This window comes from Triticum aestivum, chromosome 2D, assembly GCF_018294505.1.
Source record: "Triticum aestivum cultivar Chinese Spring chromosome 2D, IWGSC CS RefSeq v2.1, whole genome shotgun sequence".
NCBI lineage: Eukaryota > Viridiplantae > Streptophyta > Magnoliopsida > Poales > Poaceae > Triticum > Triticum aestivum.
The window spans coordinates 5,595,587-5,618,897 of record NC_057799.1 but is presented as its reverse complement, the minus strand read 5'-3'; the positions used below and the strand labels follow the sequence as shown (position 1 = coordinate 5,618,897).

General features: G+C 41.1%; 2 pseudogenes; both read right to left on the bottom strand.

Annotated features, from left to right (window-relative positions):
• Positions 1–1,889: 1,889 nt before the first annotated feature.
• LOC123050975 (MDIS1-interacting receptor like kinase 2-like) lies at positions 1,890–6,437 on the bottom strand (annotated as a pseudogene).
• A 1,669-nt stretch (positions 6,438–8,106) lies between these two features.
• Positions 8,107–12,136, bottom strand: LOC123050974 (MDIS1-interacting receptor like kinase 2-like; annotated as a pseudogene).
• Between the last annotated feature and the right edge of the window lie 11,175 nt (positions 12,137–23,311).

Genomic DNA, 23,311 nt, shown 5'->3' with positions numbered 1-23,311 from the left:
TGGATAAATATGCATATGAACCAGCCCGGAATTACTATGCATATATATGAGTATATGAGCAATTGAAGGGAAAGAGAAACAGAAAGCTAACATAGAACGACGTCCAAAATATTGCTGCCGTGGACGCTTATTTGATCTGGCGTAATGCCACTTTCACTGATTGCGTCCAAAATATTTTATAGTTGTTATATTAAAGCTATGGGTAATAGTTTCCGCAATAGTTAACATTAGCTGCCATAGATATAGCTTGGGCCTCGGTAATGGCAAAAAAACACTAAGCAAATTGTTTGCCGAGTGCAACAGTAACTTTGTCAGGTCCTTTTCCACAGGTACTCGGCAAACACATGAAAAAAACTGTATCGAGTGCAGAAAATCGTGTACTTGGAAAACAAATAGCATGGATGATACGGCTTAAACTGTATCGATTCCACGCATAGTCGAATCTTTGCCTAGTGTGGTGTCTGCCAAAGAACATCGGGGGTTTGGGCAATATTAACACCTTCCTAATGAAAAATTGTTTAATCATGAAATGGTGGTGGCGTATCTATCATTATCCTCCTGTTTCTCTATGGCTTAAAATCCTCAAAGCCAAATACTTCCCTGATGTCGAACCCTTTAATGTAAATCCTAGGGAAGGATCCCAAATCGGGAGATCTCTGGTCAAAGTCCGTGAGGAATTTTGGAGTCTGGATCTGTTCAAGGTTGGCTTCGGAACCTCGGTTCATTTCTGGTTAGACTGGTGGCAGGGGGGTGGCTCCCTTTGGATCTCTATTGCCGAATTTTGTTTTCTTAGTGCTCTAACAAAGAGATCCCCATTTTGGAGCTGTTGCTGCCAACAATTGGGACCTTGGTTCCATCGTTCCTTTTCTCCCGTAGAGCTAGCGAACTGGCAGGATCTCATTGCCTTGTTACCTACCCTCACGTAGGCTCCTAATCGACTGATTTGGCCCTATTCTTCTTCAAGAAAGTTCTTCATCATGTTTGAGAAATGCTCAACATGTATCAAAAAACATGTTACGCGTGTGTAAGAAGAATGTGCAACGCGTATTGAAAAAAAGTAGACATGTATTTGAAAGAAATAGAAAATAAAAAGGAAAGAAGAAAAAAGAAAAAGAAAAAAAGGACCCTGTTACTATTGTGTTGGCACAACCACACACGCCACAAGTAGGCGTGCTACTAGCTAGTGGTGTGCCCGACATGCAACACGCCACTAGTTACTGGTGCCTTGCCCCACTGCTAAGGCCCACATTCTAGGGGAGAGTTTTATGTCCAACACACCACTAGTAATATGTTATTACTGTAATGGGTCTGGAAGCTCATACCACTGGTACTGATACTTTGGGCAAATACTAGTGGCGTGACTCGCCACTAGTACCATTCCTCTATAAGAATTTTGACACTTGTGCGGCACTGTACGCGCAACAAATATAGAGGGGGTGCACATGGGAAAACAATTTACCAAGGTTTGGGCTCTCGATATGAGGTAATAGGCTACTTCCTTTCTTAGAGGATTGTATTGATGGTTCGCTCGTATGAAGCTAGGGTTTGTGGTATTGTGTACGATTTGTTGCATGTGAAGGTCCTAATCATTATATGTGAACGGGGATAGGGTTACAAGGAAACTGAGTTGTGTGTTGTGTGTGTGTGTGTGTGGGGGGGGGGGGGGGGGGGGGTCCTACCCGGCCTTATATAGGTGCGCTGGGATAGGGTTACAAGGAAAATGAGTCGGTTATCATCACGTAGTTCTAGTGGGCTAAACTTATTGATGGGAAAGGCAAAATTATAGCTTCGGAATTTCTCTTAATTGAATCTCCAGCTTCAAGTATAATTTCGAGGTGTTCCATATGCAAACCTCAAATATGGATTTTTTTTTGGAAAAGGAGGTCTGCCCCTGGCCTCTGCATCGGAACGATGCATGCAGCCATATTATTAAAAGTCTCAAAGTATCACAAAATCTTCAAACTATTATAGCTCGCAAACGGAGCAACGAAAAAAAGATGAACAAAAAGCCACAACCGTAAGTAGATAGAAGACTAGGACCCTAGACTACTATTCTGTTATGCGACCGACATCCAAACCGGTTGAAGATAACCCGTGCTACCATCTCCCATTGGTTGCACCCAGTAACCAAAGGCTCCCTGGAGTCTGTAGGAGTGAGTAAGGACCATGTACAGATCCACGTCGTAGCTCTGAATATGACCTGTAAGAAGTTTAACATGTGTTGTCTGTTAAAAATCATATCATTTCTGCAGTTCCATATAGCCCACAAAAATGCGCATATTCCAATCCGAATACGAGCTGCGGTATTATGTTCCACTCCAGCTAACCACGTCCCAAATAACGATTCAATGCTACCTGCAGGGACAATATTGAAAGCTATATGAATCCCTATGGAGAGTGGTCAGCAATAGTTAGTTATTGGGAACATACAGACGGGAAAAACAGTAGTAGCCACATATATAATTCTCAACCAAAAAGGTACAAATGGACCTACTATATATAGTGGTATTCTTTTCTTGTACTTCAATTCAATGTACTCGCATGTATTGTTGGTTGACTCCAGTCGTCGGTGTAACCCACCCTATGACTAATGGGCCGAATTCGTCCTCCCTGACTATATAATTAGAGGTCATAGCTTCATCAACATGTTAATTCATCATGCATAGCCACATGCACTACTGGATTGGAATGGTGAAAGTAGCTTGTAGATAATCAACATAATCTTCGCAAGTTTTAATCCCAAGCTCATCACTAACGTGTTGTGCCGTTGGTCTACGTGATGGGTTTGGCTCCAAGCACTTAACAAGAACATTGATCATTATGTATATTTTTCTAGCTGTGTCAGCATCTGGTAGCATGATTCTGGAGTCTAAAAGATCTTGCAGGTACAGATGTGTTTTCTTGGGAGCCATCAAGAGGGATGCGAGCAAATCGCCTGGATGGGACCCCATAAATAACTCTAGAACAAGTACTCCAAAACTGTATACTTTACACTTCTCTGTCACATTCTCAATGTATGCTAGCTCTGGAATTTATATGAAATAATTAGTGCATATCAAAAGTTAATTTGTTATGAAAATGATGACAATACATCAAAACGAACATATGTACTACTAAAACTGCAAAAGTATTTGATAACATTTGATTATTTTTGTTTACCTGGAGCTATATAGCCTTTCGTCCCAGCGAGCCTTGTGAGATTTTGGTCATCAATATTGAGAATTTTAGCTGTACCAATGTCAGAGATGCAAGCCCTAAATTCCATATCAAGCAAAATGTTGTTGCTTGTTATATCTCTGTGGACTATTGGTGCCGAACAATCATTATGCATGTATGCCAAAGCATGAATCACATCCAGCACAATATTTACCCGCCTACTCCAGTCCAATCCAACTGCCCTTTCATCGACCCTTAGTGTTTCTGCCAAGTTTCCTCTATCCATATATTCGTAGATAAGAAACCTTCCTTGACTAGAGGAATAATATCCAAATAGTTTTACAATGTTTTGATGACGAATCTGTACCAATGCCTCGATTTCACGATTGAACAATGACTCATTCATGCAACAGTCATCTTCAATCATTTGGATCTTCCTCACTGCAAATATTTCAGATGTTGCAAGTGTAGCTTTGTAGACATATCCATGTCCCCATGTTCCTATGCAATGTACGTCGCTGAAATTGTTGGTAGCTTCAACAATTTGCTTGTATACATTTCCCCCATCAAAACTCCAAATAGAGAAGGCCTTTTCTTTGAGTTACATTAATGGTGTTAATTTCCTTGGGTTTCTTGCTTTCATGTCGAAACATCAATATCACTACAACAAGCCCAAGGAATATCAGAGTAGCAACCACTACTACTACAAGTGTTTTGTGTCCTTTCCTTCTTCCCCCAATTTCAGTTACACTACTACATGGAACCAATCCTTTCACTACACCACATAACATCTTATTATGCATAAACCACTTCAGTGGAGCTCCTTGGAAGAGCTTACTCTTTGGGACTGGTCCTACCAATTCATTGTAAGATACATCAATGGTTGTCAGGCTTTCCATACTCTGAAATGATGACGGGATGGAGCCACTAAGTTCATCGTGTGAAAGATTCAAAGTATCTAGCATGATCAGACCACTAAGTTCGCTTGGTATTGCCCCAATAAATGAATTATCACTCAAGGCCAACGTGATATGTAAGTTGCGCAATAACTGTAGCATGATAGGGATATTTCCTTTGAAGTTATTGTGACTTAAATTCAATGAGAGCAGTTTTAAGAAATTCTCAATTGATCCTTGCATCAAACCACTCAAGTTATTTGACGACAAATCCAACAACTTCAGATTGGATAGTGCCCCAATTTCTTGTGGAATGCTTCCGTGGAGAAAATTATCCACGAGGCTCAAATGGAATACCCTTCTTAGATTTCCTAGTTCATTTGGAATATATCCTTCAAGCTTGTTTGATGAAAGGTCAAGAAGCCCTATCTGAGATAGTCTCCCCATACATGCGGGTATCCTCCCCGTAAGGTTGTTGTTTGAGATGCTAGCATCGTAAGATTATGACATTGCCCCTAGTTATAAGATAATTGACCAAACAGTTTATTCGAGCTCATATCCATATACACCAGATTAGGATGAACTCCTAAAGCAGAGATATCTCCCTCTATCTGATTCCTTCCAATACGAACTCTGACTAGGCTTCGGCAATGTATCAAACTTGATGGAAGTTGTCCATTCAGATTATTATCAGATCCAGTTAAATTCTTCAACCGCCCTCCAGAGCACAAGTCAGGTGGCAAAGGACCAGATATATTGTTACCATCCAACTGCAATAGCTCGAGATCCATTAAGGTGCCAATTTCTCGAGGAGCTTCTCCGGAGAATTGATTGTAACTGAGTTGCAAGGTGGTGAGCTTTGTCAAATTTCCAAAGATATTGGGGATAGAGCCTATCAATTTGTTTGTGCTAAGATCCAGACGTTGTAAATTCACCAGCAAACCTATTTCTTGTGGAAGACATCCTAAGAACTGATTACTAGCAAGGAACATGGTAGTGAGCTTACTGGAATTTCCAAAGAAGTTGAGAATGGAACCTACAAGATTATTTTTGCCAGGTTAATTACCTAGTTCTCGAGGAATACGCCCAGAAAGTTGGTTCTTGTTAAGTTTCAAATTTTCTAGATTCACGAGGTAACCTAGTTCTCGAGGAACATGCCCGGAAAGTTGGTTATCCCATAGATACAGGCCACTGAGGTTAATTAGGCCACCAAAGGAATCGGGGATGGAACCCATGAGTTTGTTGGCGCTAAGATCCAACATTTGTAGATTCACCAAGTAACCTAGTTCTCGAGGAAGATATCCTGAGAATTTATTACGGTGGACGTACAATGTTGTGAGCTTAGTCAAATTCCCAAATCTAGGGGGAATGGATCCCATGAATTGGTCTTGTTAGGATCCAAATCTTCAAGATTCAGTAGGTCACCTAGTTCTCGAGGAACTTGCCGGAAAGTTGATTATCCCATAGATACAAAACAGTGAAGTTATTCAGACTCCCAAAGGTATCGGGGATGGAACCCTTGAGCTTGTTGGAGTTAAGATCTAATATTCCCAGACTTACAAGGTAACCTAGTTCTGGAGGAATATGCCCAGAAAGTTGGTTACCCCATAGGTACAAGGCAGTGAGGTTAATCAAACCCCGAAAAGTATTTGGAATGGAACCAGTGAGGTTATTTTGCCTAAGAGACAACTCTTGCAAATTCAAGAGATGACCTAGTTCTTGAGGGATATATCCAGAGAATTTGTTACCACCAAGGTACAAGATAGTGAGTTTAGTGAAATTCCCTAAACTTCTTGGAATACGGCCTGTGAGGTTGTTGCTGGTAAAATCTACCATAACTAGTTTCTGTAGGTAGCCTAGTTCAGTGGGGATGGGACCAGATAAGTGATTGGCTGACAAGTCAAGCCCCACTAGACTCTCTAGGTGTTTTATTTGCCATGGTCTTTCACCAGAAAGCTCATTCTCCTGAGCATTAGGTGCCGCAGGTTAGGGAAGGATGATGCTAAAGCGGGTGGAAAGGAGCCCCTTATCTGATTGCTGGAGAGGTGGATACTCGTAAGAGTACACAACGCCGTGAAGTTGAGGGTGCTGATCGAGCTCCCCTCTCAGCCGCAGCCCCGGGAGAGAGATCTCGGTGACCACCTCCTGGTTCCTTGCCTCAAGCTTGCCGGTGCTGCACTTGATGCCATGCCAGCTGCACGGAGATGTACCGCTGTTTCCCCTTCCCCAGGATTGCAGCTGGGCTGGGTGGCTTGCGAGGAGGGCTACTGCTTGCTCTTCCAGCAGTGACGGCACAAAAGCCCTGGCTGGTGGAAACCAGGCTAGTAGGAGAGCGAGTGAGATGAGTTGGAGGAGAGGGGAGGTCTCCATGACTTGCATGGTAGGAGTTACTTCTTGGTTTGTCCCTGTGAACGTCATGGAGTCATCTTATATTTGTTTCATGATGATCCATGTAGCATTCTCATGGGTGTTCTTCCCACGCACGACTCTTGAGTCTTGAGACAGCTACACATACCGACATACGGCTCGAGACGCTACGTTGGTCCTCGTTTGCTGCGTGTACGCCAATCATATTATAGCACGTGCGATCAGGACAGGTCGTCCGCCGAGGTCCAAGGAAAGGCAAAAAAAGTCTGATTCCTGCTGAAAAGTTGGACTTGATGGGTGCCAATGATCTGTTTGATTCCAGCTGAAACAGGGGCGGAGCCAGAAAATTTAGCCGATGGGTTCATTCATTGATAAATTGTGAGGATTTTGTCTAATTAATTAAGTGTATAGTCTGTTTTTGCACTGAAGGTCAATCATTTTATTTGCACCACCTTGCATCAAATATATAGCACTCTGTTTCTAAGAAGAAGTATATAGCACTCAAAAAGCATAATGGATAGAAATATAATATCATGTATGAATAGCAAATGCGGAAATATTATCATTTGTTATTCCCTAGAAACACGTTTAACTAGTAACTATAAAACCATACTAATTGAATTGTGTGATTATAGAGTCAACCTGGTTCTGGTGCATCTAGCCGTCGGAAAATAACCTAAATATATGTGAATCATCCCCGAAAATTGACAAGTCGCAATATTCCAATTACCACGTAATCACTCTTAAAATTAAAAACACTAGCAATACAATTTGGGAAGCAAACATTACTACATTAGACGAAATAGAGACACACGCTTGTAGGAATTGATGACTTACCTCTTCAGAAATTTGATGCACTTGACCTACGTTTAAGGTGGCTTTGAATTATATTATTTGGATGTAGTGACCGATTTCTCTTTTGAGAATATATGTCATTCTATACCCTAGATCGGTCAAACAAACTAAGTACATGGAGTAAGCAATTAGAAAATTAAAATATGAACACCAGAGAGGCGATGTGGTGATGCAATCTGAGTACCTGGAATTTGGAGTTTTGGACAACGATCGCCGGCTTTGCTGCAGTCGATCTGCCGTAGCGTGTGGCAACGAGTGGCGGCTGATCATGGGCGTGAAGAATAGATTAGGGTACGAACAGGAGGTATAGAGGCAATTTACCATTGGGCTTTTGGGCTTTTTTATTAGGCTGTTCACCTGGCGCGTTGGAGCTTGATGGGTTCAGGCCTTGTTTTTGGTTGGGTTCATACGATTACGTATCTATCTATGTGTACTATACCAGGAAAAGTCGTTGGGTTCATCTGACCCCAACGCTAACACGCTGGCTCCGCCTCTGAGCTGAAAAGTTGGACTCCACGGAAGGTTAGACATGGGCACTTGATATTGAGCTTCAGATACTATTCAAAGGAAATACGGCTTGCCGACATGTTTGACAAATGTATATATTTAGTGGACACGATCATGTTGTAGCACGCTCACTGTGCTTGCAGATTGCTGTTAAAAAACGATCATTTCTGAAAAAACCAGCAGAGTCATGCATATACAGATATTGCTTCCATCGTATATTCATGCCAAAAAAAGGACTGTAGAAGACATAGATATTGCTCCTACACTTCCGCAGAGACGGGCGCCCGTCGTCATTGCCGCAAAATGCCAGGTGCTCCGCATGGCGCTCCAGGAGTAGGAGTGGTTGGCGATGCAGCCAGCGACGACGGCGAAGAGAGGAGTACGGCTCCGAGGGGAGCAGACCCTCGCCGCCTGGCACATGGCGGGCATCTTCATATCGTCGTCCTCCTCCGCTTCGAACAGCGATGATGATGGTGACGCGCCCGGGGACACCGACGCCTACGCCGAGTCCAGCCACCGAGACCCCAAGGGGAAGCGTCCGGCAAGGAAGTGGTGAAATCAGCCTCTAATTTTAATTCATATTAAATCATTAAGTGATGAACTCGGGTGGCAGGCACTTTTCGATCGGATTGTGTTAAGTTTCTATGTCCAATCAGATTATGTTTATATGTTATCTATGCCAGATTTCTACGCTCTATGTTGATCTATGTAGGAACAACGTTTGCATATGGATTAGAGTAGTGTCGGTGCTAAAACTGGCAGATCTCAGGTAGGGGGTCCCAAGCTTGGTGATCTGAGCTAGATGGTTACAGGAGAAGTAGGGACACGATGTTTTATCCAGGTTCGGGCCCTCGTCATGAGGTAAAACCCTACATCCTGCATTGTATAATATTAACAAGAATTATACACTAGTTTAATTATGGTACTAAGATGCTTACATTAGTTCAAGTTCACTATGCTTTCCAAGGAAGTACGTAGCTGGTATAGAAGAAATTACATGGCACAATCACGTCATCCATAGACATAGGCACTACTGTGTAGGAATGATGAGCCTAGCATGTATAAAATCAATATGATTTGCACATGCTTTAATCGTGGATAACTCCTCACTGGCATGCCGTGCCGTTGGCCTGCGTGATGGACTTGGCTCAAGGCATTGAACTGCAACACTGAGCATGGAGTATATTTCTCTAGTGGTTGCGGCATCTGGTAGCACGAGCCTCAAGTCCAGCAGATCCTTTAAGTAAACATCATTATTTTTGGTTCTCAACGAGAGGGATGAGAGCAAATCGCCTGGATGGCATCCTGCAAATAACTCCAAAACAAGCACTCCAAAGCTATATAGATCACATTTCTCTGTCACATTGTCTGTATATGCTAGCTCTGCAATTATTATAATCTAATTAGCATATGTATGTGTTGCAAGTAAATTGATCAAAGTTCATCATAATGATCACAATACATCACATTCACAAAACTAGTTGTTAAGTTTTGATTTTTGTTTACCTGGGGCAAGATAGCCTTTTGTCCCCGCAAGCCTTGTTATATTCTGGCCATCAATATCGAGAATTTTAGCAGTACCGAAGTCAGAAATGCAAGCTCGAAATTCCACATGAAGCAAAATGTTGTTGCTCGTTATATCTCTGTGGACTACTGGTGACGAACAATCATGATGCATGTATGCCAAAGCATGAATCACGTCCAGTACAATATGTATCCGCCTTCTCCAATCTAACTCGATTGCTCTTGCATTGGATCTCAATATTTCTGCTAAGTCGCCTCTCTCCATATATTCATAGATAAGGAACCTTCCTTGTCTAGATGAACAATACCCAAATAGCTTAACGATGTTTCGATGTCGAATCCGCACCAATGCCTCTATTTCAGAATTGAACATTGCCTCGTTGACATAACAATCATCTTGTATCGTATGTATCTTCTTCACCGCAAATATTTCACATGTTGAAACTCTAGCTTTGTAGACAGACCCATATCCCCCGGTCCCTATGCAATGTGTCTCACTAAAATTGTTGGTTGCTTCCACAATTTTCTTGAACACATTTTCCCCATCAAAACTCCAAATAGAGAATATTTTTTCTTGTGTAACTCTAGAATTGACAATTGACTTTGATTTGTTCCTCTCATGTCGGAACACCAATATAGATACAACAAGAACAAGACATATCGTAGTAGTAACCATGGCTAGTGCAACTGTTTTGTATCCTTTCATTTTCCCTCCATTCTGAGTTGCACTACTACAAGGGGGCAATCCTTTCACAACACCACATATCATATTATTATGCATGAACCATTGGATTGGAGCTCCTCGGAAGAGCTTACTCTCTGGTACTGGCCCTTCTAATTCATTATAAGATAAATCAATCAATGTCAAGCTTTCCATTCCCTTAAATGATGACGGGATCAAGCCAGTAAGTGCATTGTTTGAAAGATTCAAAGTTTCTAGCATGGTCAGATCACTAAGTTGGCTTGGTATTGCCCCAACAAATGAATTATCACTTAAATCCAACTTGTCTTGTAAGTTGTGCAATGCCCCTAGAATAGGAGGAATGCTTCCTTTCAAGTTATTGTGTCTCAAATTAAATGAGCGGAGCATCAAACAATTCTCAATTGATCCTTGTACCAAACCACTTAGGTAATTTGACGAAAAATCCAAAAACTCCAAACTAGACAGGGACCAAATTTCTTGTGGTATGCTTCCATGGAGTGAATTATCTGCGAGGCTCGGGTAGAACAACTTTTTAAGTTTTCCCAGTTCACTTGGAATCTCTCCCTCAAGCTTGTTTGATGAAAGATCAAGTATCTGTAGTTGAAACATTTGCCCCATACTTGCGGGTATTTTACCTGTGATGTTGTTGTTTGAGATACTTAGCTTGTTAAGTTTATGAGACTCTCCCCATTTATAAGATAATTGACCAAACAGTTTATTTGATCTCATATCTAAGTACACTAGATTTGGATGGGCTCCCATCTCAGAAATATCTCCTTCTAGTTGATTCATTTCAAGACGAACTCTGACAAGGCTTCTACAGTTTAACAAGCTTGATGGCAAAGGTCCATTCAGGTAGTTAACTTCTGCAGTAAAATTCTTGAGCCGACCACTAATGCACAAATTGGGTGGCAGAGGACCGGAGAGGTAGTTATTGGAGAACTCGAGTTTCTCAAGATTCGTTAAGTTGCCGATTTCTTGAGGGACATGTCCAAACAATTGATTCTCACTGAGTTGCAAGGTAGTGAGCTTAGTCAAGTTTCCAAAGGTATCCGGGATGGAACCCATGATTGTGTAATTACTGATATACAGTTCTTCTAGTTTCACCAGGTAACCTATTTCTCGAGGAATAAATCCAGAAAGTTGGTTATCCCTTAGGTACAAGCCAGTGAGTTTAACCAAACTCCCAAAGGTATTAGGGATGGAACCAGTGAGTTTGTTGCCGCTAAGATCTAAGTCTTCTAAATTCACCAGGTAACCTAGTTCTACAGGAATATGCCCAAAAAGTTTGTTATCCCAGAGATACAAGCAAGTGAGGTTAAGTAGACTCCCAAAGGTATCAGGGATGGAACCCGTGAGTTCATTTGCTTCAAGGGACAGCTCTCGTAAATTCATCAGGTAACATAGTTCTCGAGGAAGATATCCAGATAAATAATTTCCAGTAAGGTACAAGATGGTGAGTTTAGTGAGATTCCCTAAATCTCTTGGAATGGAGCCTATGAGGTTGTTGTGGACAAAATCTAACCTGACAAGCTTCTTTAGGTAGCCTAGTTCACTGGGGATGGGACCAGACAAGTTATTGATTGATAACTTAAGTGTCACAAGATTTTCTAGCTCTCCTATTTGCCTTGGTATTTCACCAGAGAGTTCATTCTGCTGGAGCATTAAGCACCGTAGTTTTTTCAATGATGCTAAAGCAGGTGATAAAGGGCCCCTTATCTGATTGCGTTGAAGAAGCAGGAACCGGAGGTCTCTGAGTGACACAATGCCGGGAGGGATCCTCCCGGTGAGCCTGTTGTGCGAGAGTTGGATGCTCGTCAGGGTCGCCAACGCCGTGAAGTTGAGGGCGTGGAGCTCCCCTCTCAGCCGCAGCCCACGTAGAGAGATCTTGGTGACTTGCTTGATGCTTGTTGCACTCGATGCCGTACCAGCTGCAGGGCCGCTTAGAGTTGTTTCCCATTCCCCAGGATTGAAGCTGGGCAGGGTGGCTTTCTAGTGTGTCTTTCCAGGCAAGGAGGGCTCCTGCTTGTTCTTGCAGGGACGGCACTGCCATGGCCTGGAGAAACGTGGCTAGTGGGACAGTGAGTGAGATGAAGCGTAGGAGAGGGGACTTCTCCATTACTAGTCGCATGGCTGTGGTAGGAGCTTGGGTCTTGGTGTATGCCTGCGAAACTTCACCTTATATGCGAACTTCATGGTAGGTAGGCAGCTCATTTGGCCGCGTACGACTGGACACAAGGGTCATAATTTTACGAAAATAATCTCACCTCGTCTTAGCATGGAAACCGTGTCCACCTAAATTCTGGTTCTGGACGTTGCTTGCAAATTAACCCTAGAATTTTGGACTGGAGGCTTTAAGCTTTTGTACTGGTCGAGGCAAAGGTCTGCAAAGTAGTGAGCTTTGAGGAGTTTAAAAACAAAAGGCGACGTACGTGTTTCGCGTGTATATCTTTCCCTTTGTTGTCCCTGCATAAGAAACCACCAAAGAAAGAAAAGGTGAGCATTGGATTCAACGAAAAGATCTCCCTGTGCTCATGATTTTCAAGGGGGTAGAATGACAGGTACAAGTGCACTAAGCTTGAACCATCTGTAAATAAACCTGAGTGCGCTCGTCCCAAACTGTGACCTCATGTTGACCGTTCCTGATGCTAAAGCTACTCTGGTGGCCGAAAATTAAGGATAGAAATAATCTAATTCTAGCAAAGCTCAAGCAATATTGACCATAAGTACCTTCAAGCTTTCTCAAAGAATTTAACCAGACGTCAGTTTATTGTACAAAACAAAGACCCGGATTTTCTCGTGAGTTACACACAATATTGTCCTAAAAAAACACCCAGAGTTTCTCAAAGATTTTAACCTGTCAACATTTTTTTAACGTGAAGGTAGTTTTTATCAAATAACAGTAGCAATAAAGAATGCTGGAGTATCCGCCTTCCTGGGCTCGGGGAAAGAGAGCCTCTTGGCCACCCGTTGCTGGGGAGAGCAGCCGCGGGGGCCTCTCGGGGCAGCTTCGAGCCATCTGATCTGCCAGGACAGCTTGCACCCGGGCGACCCAGCTGGAGTGTCCATGATGGGTGGACCGTGGGGGCGCGCCCGGGGCCTACGTCATTGGGCAGCATCGGGCATGCCCGCGATGGAACTGTCGAGCCTTCACGCCATCCATTTTCGGTTGGAGTGTCGTGACGGCATCTCAGGGGCTCTCCGCGTGCCCGGGCGACCTGACTGGGTGGACCGTGGGGCGTGCCCGGGGCCACCATCATTGGGCGTCGGCGGACGCGTTGGCGATGGTACTCTCGCGTGTTGCCTCACACGAGACGGGGAGGGCGGACTTGCCTGTCGGCCTCCTCGCCCCACGCCAGGCGGTTCGGTCCCGACAGGTGGGCCATTCGTGGTACTTGCGGCGGCGGCTCACGCGTGGATCTAGGTCGTGGGGGCCGTTGGCGAGAGGGGTGGGCTACACCCACCTTTGAGGGGATTGTTTGCTCGTGCGAGCCGTCCTTCTTAGCTTGGTCTAGGATGTTACGTGCGATCGATCCAGCTGGGCTTCACCGGGTGGCTGGATAGGGTCAACCGGCCATGGTCGGCACGACGCGTGATTGTCAAGGCTAGGTCCGTCTATCAGTGCCCATTGCCTCTTGACAGGTTGCCTCGCTCTTGCCAACCACGAACCGGGTGGTCGGAGAGGGCTATCCGGATAGGGGTGCGGCGGTGGCCTTGCCGGCTGGCTAGCATCGAGCCATATTCGAATGTTGCGCCGAGGGTGGCTCGATCTGTTCCTTAAGGAGGTTGTGTCTTGTTATAAGTTCATTGATTTATGTCACACGTCAGACGGCGTGCACATTTGCCTCCCTCTTGATTATGCCTTGCACCTGCTATTCCTGAGCGATCTTTGCCCGTTCCAGCCGGTGACGGTCGAACACGACTCCAGCTTCTCTCACTTCTTGCACGCATGTGTAGCATGCCTTCTTCTCCGGCCTCAATGAGCATGCAGCTCACCGTCTCTGTTTCGGCCTTTCGGGTGGGGTTTGCCTTTGCTGTATTTTTCGTGTCAATGTTTCTTCTGTTTGGCATCTTTTTTCTTTGATCGGTCCACCTAGGGACACGCGGTTTCCTCTCCTTTTGTTTTTGCTCATTGTTTTGGTGGCGAGTTGTCTTGAAGCTGGCGTGAGTAGGTCAAAAGTTTGATACAGGGAGTCCACACTTGGCTTCACTTACTGTCAACGCCCATGATGTCGACATGCTTGACTATATAAACTTACGATAACGAAAGTGACATCTACCACTAATACATATATCTGCGGGAAATATTCCAAAGCACTACACGTAGCGGCACCATTTGATAGATCAATACATATACCCACCAATATCATATCCCATTTTCTTATAATAGGTGAATACATAACTAAGTTTGGTATATGTACATCACATGGATACATGTTTTGTTGATCGTTATTCTGATCGCTTCGGAATTTCTTTTTCTTCTTTCTTTATCTAGGCATAGCTTTGCTCTTGTATGACATTACATTTTCCCGGTTTGATTCTTTGTGTGTGCATTAGTGTTGGTTATGTGCATCTTGGTCATGCAGAGGCAATGTGTGTGCTCACTGTGTCTATAACCCCTTGATGCTCATTTTGAGTCAATAAAATTCACCTGTTGTCAAAAAAAGAAGTTTGATGACTGGCCAAATGTAAGGTACCTTGCTTGCTTGATATAATTAATTTTGTTTGAATCCTTTATCTATTCGCCTTATGAGTCTAGCTATGTCGTTGAGTGAGTGATCCGGTTATCATTAATTCTTGTTACCCATAATTATCATAACTCTGCTTCCCGCTCAACACGTCCTATATGACGACAAGAAAATCACCCAAACCACTCTACTTTCCACCTTGGCATGGTGCTTACTACCTCCGTCCTGGTTTATTAGTCCCCTTCGTATTTTGTGCTAAATTTTGACTATAAATTTAACTAACAAAATATTAGTGCATGTCATAAAAAATTATATCGTTAGATTCATATTTGAACATAGTTTGTAATGATATTATTTTTTATAACATGCATTAATATTTTATTAGTTAAATCTAAGGTCAAAGTTTGGCACAAAATACAAAGGGGGTTAATAAACCAGGACGGAGGTAGTGTCAAGAAAGGCATTGTTTTCGTACCATTGTACTAGCCTAAGTAGTTGGACAGGGCATCCGTCATGAAAATCCTTGTTCTAGCTAATCACATCTTGGATCCGCGACGTTATCATTGGCATGTTCTACCTTCTTGAAGGTGTTAGATGTTTATATCATTTATTGTTATGGTTTCTTATTGTGGTGTATTTGTTGTAGTCGGCTTCTTGATTACTTTGGCCTCTTGTCTTGCGTCAACTTTAACCAAACTGTGGCCATGTACTCTTGTGTTCATGCGGATGCAAAGGCTGGGAGGCTTATATACCTTCCTGTTTGTACTAAGATAAGAGTAGTCATTTGTTGTGAATTAACTAGCTCACCTGCGTGGTATTGTTTGACTATGAATATTGTAGGGAAGGAGATGGCTGAACATTTAAAAAAAATACTTAACACGGTGAAAAATGATCAACACAAGTTTCGTAACATTAAGACACACTGCTTTTATTCGTAGTCATAACAATAGTTGATACATAACACACTTCAGGTGCACTTTGAGAGTTTGTACGTACTAATTACCTATAGCATGCTTAATATCACCATACATGCATCACAGTTGTACATAAATACCTATGCATGCATATAGGGTGCATGTTTCTGCATTGCTTAACTAGTATTCTGTATTAGCTTTGGGGGGGGGGGGGGGGGGGGGTGCTAGGTATCTTAATTCTTGTGCCATGGCGGAAAGACGCAACTGACTGGTCTAAGCGCAATGGGCGGCTTCTCCTCACTGAAGAACGGCAGCAGAACTGCATGTGCAAGAGAAAATGGCAGCACATGAAACAATTAATAGTAAAGATGGCAGCGTGTATGCCGGCCCATCTCACTCGGTGGCCTTGGCATCTCTCTCCGTGTTCGTTGGCTATGGCTGCAACGTACTGATGCTTCTCGTCCTTAGAGCCACCTTCACATCCCCCATGACGCGGATGCGAGTGCTATTTTCAAAGCCTCCACGACTTGGCAGCTTGGTTTTTTTCGTTTCGCACTTAACTGGCGCGCGTGTTCGAGGTAATGCCCACCGAAGTGAAAAATATTACAGGTACATTCATCACTCCAACTACAAAATTAACATGTCATTCTTACATGATGTTAGAAAATATACATATGCGCCTACACATAAACAATAAGAACTACTAGATTTGTATTTCAGGAATAAATCGAAAATCGAAACATGATAAAACTATCAAAAAAATTATACAATATATAAATTGAATGTGACTCATCATAAAAAGTACATTTATTATGGCATGCCCGACAAGCAGGTAAATGATAAATGTATAAGAAATATATTCAATGAGAAAAACATACATACCTAAGACAAAACTATTTTTACAAAAATACTTATATTTATAAACATCATCACATTTGGTTCCAATTTTTGTTTACACAAATTAAATAAGATGTTTTCAGTATTAAACATTCTAAAGTTCTAGCCCGGGCATCGAGCGGGCCACGTTGCTAGTTTCAAAAAAAGTTCATCGATTCAAAAAATGTTAACGCGTTCAAGAAATGTTCACCAAAAATAAAAACATGTTCATGAATTCCGAAAATTGTTGCCAAATCTCAAATGATGATCTTTTAATTCCAAAAATGTTCATGGTTTCAGAAAATGTTCACTAATTTTAAAAAAGGACCATGATTTCAAATAATGTTTATTATTTTGATTTTTTTCATTATTCAGAAAATGTGCATGAATTTGAAAGATGTTTCCATAAATGGAAAGAAAGAAGATAAAGAAAAAGAAATAATGAAAGGAAAAAATTGAAACAAAGACAAACATAAAATAAGAGAAGAAAAAACTAAAATGAAAAGGTAAAAAATTAAAAGGAAAAGAAAAAGATAAAGAGAAAATAGAAATGAAAAGGGATAAAGTTAAAAGAAAGAGAAACCAGAAGAGAAAATAAAGAAGAGAAGAAAAGCGGTCCAGGAAAGATTGTAGAATCTACCAAAAACTGGTGGATACAGGCTCACGGGGAGGATATGTGCTGCGTATCCATGAAGAACTAATAAAGAATAAGAAATGCGCGCCAGTTAAGTGCGAAACGAAAAAAAAAATGCAGGCCTCGGTGGGCCGGCCAGCGCTTCAGGAATAGTATAAGAAAGGGAAGGCTCGTATTCGAACGCGAGCTCCGCTGTGGCGTCGTGGTTAGCGCGTTGCGCCCGTGGACTGCAGGTCGCAGGATCGATTCCCGCCAGTGCCTGATTTTCCTTTTCCTTTGTTTATTTGTTTAAGTGGCGGAAAATTTCAAACCAGTCCAGATTCGGTGGTGGAAATTGCGACCAAAAAAAAGCCTCTCATGGAGCCTTTTTCCCGCAAAAAATTTGGGCATTTTTGTGATTACATACAACGTAAGGGGGTTTTCTGCAAAAAACATGCCACGTCGAATGTTGGTACTGACACGTAAAAATTAGCAATTGTGGTACCAATCTGCATGTGATGCCCCAATTGTGATATTTCTGTGCAATTAACTCCAGGTGTAGCTGCTGCTCATGATCACCACGGAGATGAGCACCATGACCTGCACGAACACGAACAACCCGCGAGCTCTGAAAGTAACTCCAACCGATGAAGCCATCTCTACTTGTTAACCTTGTGTACCCAAGTTTTCTTTGTGTGAAACAAGTTGTATGATCGTCTGGTGTTTATATAGGCAGTTCTTGCCCTGGATGGTTGGTCCTAAAGGTGACATGGGCAGGTAAAAAAATGGACTTTGGTTGGACTAGAAACAGTAGGGAAGAGACCTACCTACCGTCGAAATATCCAGCAAAAATATTACTAGTGTATCAAGAATCACGTTGGTTCCGAAAGTCAAGGTGGTGTGTCTAGTGTAGAGTTCTTGCCGACACAAGACATCAGCCCAAGGATCAGTTCTACACGCCATCATGGGATTCTCTAATGCCCAACGGCGCCTTTGTCTTGCCATGATGGCTTTGTGTTGCTCGAAATCGATCGCGAGCAGCTTGTTCTCAAGCGGAAGCAAAAGGAGGATATGTCACATTTGTGGCATGCGCCCTCAAACAAGCTCAGGGTCTTTCTAATATTTTTATTAGTCTTGAATTATGTATTGCTTTTGCAAGAAGGGGCCGTAATAATATTCCTCACCATTGTGCATGTTCGCGGCAGGGACGGAGATTCACAGGCAAAGCTCGGTCATGGCCCACCCAACCGAGAAGCAAAACAGTGAGGTGTGAGGGTAAAGCTTTTAAGTTCATCAAAACTTCATGGATTTTGATGATTTTTTCTGGGTTTCAATAAATAATTGTAAATCAAAGAAACATTCTGAAATTTAAAATGTTTACAACTTTTTCAAAATAATTTCTTCAAAAAATAATATTTAAAAAACATAAAAATATATAAACACAAAACCACAAAATACCAATCGATTAAAAAAACCTAACAAAAATCGGTAGTAAAAATAGTAAAAATCGGAAGAAGCACACAAGAACGAAAACTAGAAAATAAATAGGGACAAAAATGTTGAAACCAAAAAGGAAACGTGATTTCCAAGATTTGTTTCAGACCTTCCGGTGATTGGCATTCAGTAGGAGAAGGCGGTCTCATCGACTACAAAGGAATTTGGGGCGACTTCGTCAATCTCAAATGTTGTGCCAGCTTAGTATATCGTAGGTGCTCATAGAGTAGGATGTGTGTGCGTGCATTCATAGCGTTGAATGTATGTGTGTATATGAACGTCTATGTTCGTACTGTGTTAAAATAAAGACAGACACGCTGGAAACTAGCTAAAGCGCCCTCCCGTGAGCGCGTGAGGGGTGATCCCAAACACATGCGTGCAAGGGTAGCCAAGAATGGACGGACACGGGAGAGGGTCTGGGACTGCGGCTTTATCTCACCGATGGATTATAGTGCGTGCATGCTGGGCGGATACTGCACAAATGTGCACACCTCGCGAGCGTTAGGTTGCTATTTCTCGGTTTCAGGTTCTAGAAACTTCCTTGAAACAGTTTTTATTTTTGATGTATTATCTTGCGATTTTTCTTTTAGGTTTTTGTTTTCATTTTTTCTTAATTTCCATTTTCTCAATTTCATGATTTTTTTCAAAATACAGAGCATTTTTCTAATGTGGTCGAAATTCATGATTTTTAGAATTTTGAAATATTGTACGAAATTTGTGAACATTTTTTAAATTCATTACTTCTTTTTGAATTTCAAGAACATTCTCTGAAATCCGTGACTTATTTCCAAACAATATTTCCTGAACTCTTGGAACATTTTTAAAATTTGTGAACAACTTTTGAAATTTGGAACATTTTTCGGAATAAAGACAAATTTAAATTTCATGATTCTTTTGAATCCCAAAAAAAATTTAGATCATGAACTTTTTTGAATATTTTAAAGAAATATTACATACGACACATTTTTTTTAAATCCATGAACATTTTTTAAAACCATGAAGATATTTAAATCTTTTTATTGAAAAATTTTGAACATATTTTGAAATAAAGGAATAATTTTCAAATCCATGAACAATTTTTCAAATCTAGAAAATTTTCTCAAATTCCTGATCTTTTTTTAAATTCATTTTTTTCTGAGACATGAACATTTTATTAAAAAAAGTCATAAATTTAAAAAATATTTACTTTACAAAACATATTCAACATTTTTCAAAAGATGTTCACGTTTTAAAAATAACTTATTTCAAAACATACTCGCAATTTAAAATATGTTTGGAATTTAGAAAAATGTTTACACTTGCAAAATTTGTTCATGTTTTCAATAATGTTTGGAATTTTCAATAGAAAAACAGGTTTTCAAAAATTGTTCATGATATCAAAAAAATTAAAATTTCAATAAAATGTCACTTTTTCAAAAAAAATCAAAATTCAAATGATATGAACTTTTCCAAAAAATATTTCCCAAATAATATTCATTTTGTTAGAAAAAACAATTTGAATTTTTGAAAACTCGAATGGAAAAAACGCTACGGTTTCTATTTGCTACAGTCCCTGGTCTCTAGAGTTGACCCCACTACAGTACACAACATAGCTACATGGGTCGACTCAGCGGGAACATATCTGGTGCACCAGGGTAATTGGTGCTACCGGTGCACCAGTCCCCCGATGTACTTTCAAAATGTTTGAAAAAATTAGTGCATTGACACAACATCAATGTATATTGTCAGAAAAAATCAAATCAAAATTCAAAACATTGCTGGACATACAAAAAATAACAATTTTGACATCAATGTGCTAATGGGCCAAAACTGAAGCCCAACTTGTGTTATGTACTATTCAGTGTCAAATTTGTCATTTTTGTAAATGTTTTGGATTTTGATTTGAATTTTAGTGACAACATACATTGATGTCGATGCACTAAATGTTTTCCGAATTTTTTTGGAACATTTCTGAATGTGCAATGGGGGACCGGTGCGCCGGTAGCACCAATTGTCCTGGCGCACCAGATACATATGCCAGCCTAGTTGGGGGTGCCATGTGTGAAAGGGCACCAGTTTGACCCATGTGCGACAAATAGGAATCCCGAGACCAAGCAAACAAAGTCAATGGTGTGATGGGCCAATTGCTTAAGCCATTCAAATGCTCCTTCATGTCAGGAAATAAGTAAAGTAGAAGAGGGCAAGTATGTGGCGACAATCCTGGCTAGGGAGATTGTAGGCTTTAAGCAAAAATACCAAGGGGCAGCCAGTTCTGCGGGGCATATGAAGAACCGAACCGCCCCATGGATTGGTCGGGGAACAACTTGTCAACTAAGGATAAAGATGTCCCGATCAAATCATCAACCTTCATCAATGAGAAGAGGTGAATTTGCATCATGAATGTATCCAAAAGAGATCACAAAGAAAATTTCAATGTGAGTCTATTAGTTAAGTAAACAACAAGTTTATGTTTATTAGTTTAGTATAAACATCGAACTTTTATTCCCCAAACCTCGAGAAAGATCGTCACCCCGGCCTGTAAATCAGGTGAAGCAAACATCCATTTCTTTATTATTGTCGGTTCTACAATGAACCCGAAACGTCCACTGATAATAGGCTATCTGATACAACTCATGTATCGTCAAATCCCATATACAATTATCGTCACACTATCCATTTTAAAAATCAACCGGCCCCCCACTGATTTCCTCCACTATGTGTTTTTAAGACCATTCCGTAACAAAATCCACACAAATATAGCAAAACTCTCGTTGCACCCATATCCAATTATTTTCATGCTATCCGTATTTCTTTAACAAATCTCGTGTAACCATATTTAAATGTTTGCGATTAATAGTTACAGAATCCCACACCACCACAGGATGTAACAGAGACCAAATAAAGATCTAGTGGCACTGTCGAAAAAGGTACTTGTACATAATATTTCCCACCGAAAAAAAGGAACATAATAGAATATGGCTTGTACACCAAACCCATTTGATTATCTCTGAAAAGTTATACCTAGAATCTTTTATAAGTTCAACAAAAAGGAATGAAGAAAATTGAAAGAGCGGAGAGAAATCTCGTACTTTCTAGAAGCCAAGAGAGAAATGTCTTACTTTTCTACAGAAAAAAAATTGTTTCACTTAAATCACATTAAGGAAAAAAATGTATTATAGATTCTTTTTTTCTACTAGTTGGCCAATATTTTTTGCTATCACGTTACAGAAATAGGTCTTATGATAATTTATGTTTATCCAATTGCCTTACTTACTAAAAACCATGTCACACATAGGTACACTTCCTTCAAAGCAGAAAACATTTGATTTTAATCAGGAAATGCGAGAGAAATATTGTCGACATGTAGAAAACAACCATCACGCGTCATATGCTTGTAAGACACTAAGACGTACTTTTATTGGTACAAGTTTGTCAATTACATATCATCGGTATTACCCTTTTCCTTAACAGAAAAAATAACCTGATTGTTTTAATCAAAGAGGTAGCAGATGTTCATAGCCTTAGGCATGTGTCACGTCATGTTTGTTGGATGCCCGACAGTGTTTGTGAGAATTTCAAGAGTCAAAAATGGGAAAGATGTGATAGTACGTGCACCAGAAAAAGGATGAGTTGGCATGGCCGCTATCAAATTTTCTTTGTTAACTTTTATAATTCTTTGTTGAATTTCAATAAGACATCCATTGATTGACTACATTGCAGAATATATCTAATGCACTAATTCTAGTAATTAAAAGTAGACTTTCATCTCGGACAATTAGTTCGATGCCAAAGGGTTTTCAATCAACATTATTTTCCGAAAAGTAAATAGAAGCACTGGGTCAATTGGTGAACGAGTATGCAACTTGGCCGGGCGAGCAGCATATATATATACAGATGAAATGGAGCAATTAACGGGGTATATGTACACGCGAATCCTGCATGTAACGTCTGATTATGATCTCATTTGCTGTCATTGGTAGAGCGTACGTTGGGTTAAGATTAATTAGGAACACAAAAGGCAACTTAGGATGGCAGCCGTATTTGTCTCCTTTTCTGTTTCCCATCACCTTAGTTATTCAGTTTGCTAACTTAATTATGTCATCCGAATTAATTTATATGCCCTAAAAGCCTGAAAGATACTCCCTCCGTTCCTAAATAGTTGTCTTTCTAGAGGTTTCAAATGGTGACTACATACGGAGCAAAATGAGTGAATCTACACTCTAAAATATGTCTATATACATCCGTATGTGGTGACCATTTGAAATCTCTAGAAAGACAAATATTTAGGAACGGAGGGAGTATATGGAAGAGTTTAATTCCCTACCCATGCACGATGGATCGTTCGATCTGGACGGTAGACAGTTTTGATTGTATCCCAAGTTTTCCTTGTGTTGCACTAGATGTTGTTTCATTGTTGTTGTTTTTATACAAAATTGTCGTTTCATTTTTGTTGGGCTGATGGCTGATGGTCCCTTGGAATTAAACAAAATGTACAAAAACAATTTTCTTCGGGTCATCGCACATGGTTCAAAGTCCCCCATTGTGCATGCTTTTGCGTATCGTCACTAGCTATGGGTGTGTGATTGTGTTGATCGTATGGCTAAATACCTTCAGACCCACAACTTTTTGACCGTTGGGGCTAGTTAGCACCTGTTGTGCGAAGCATCCGGTCGTAACTGGTCAATCCACCAGCACTTAAATTTCAAGCAAGGCTTGGCCCTCTAGAATTGGTGGATCGG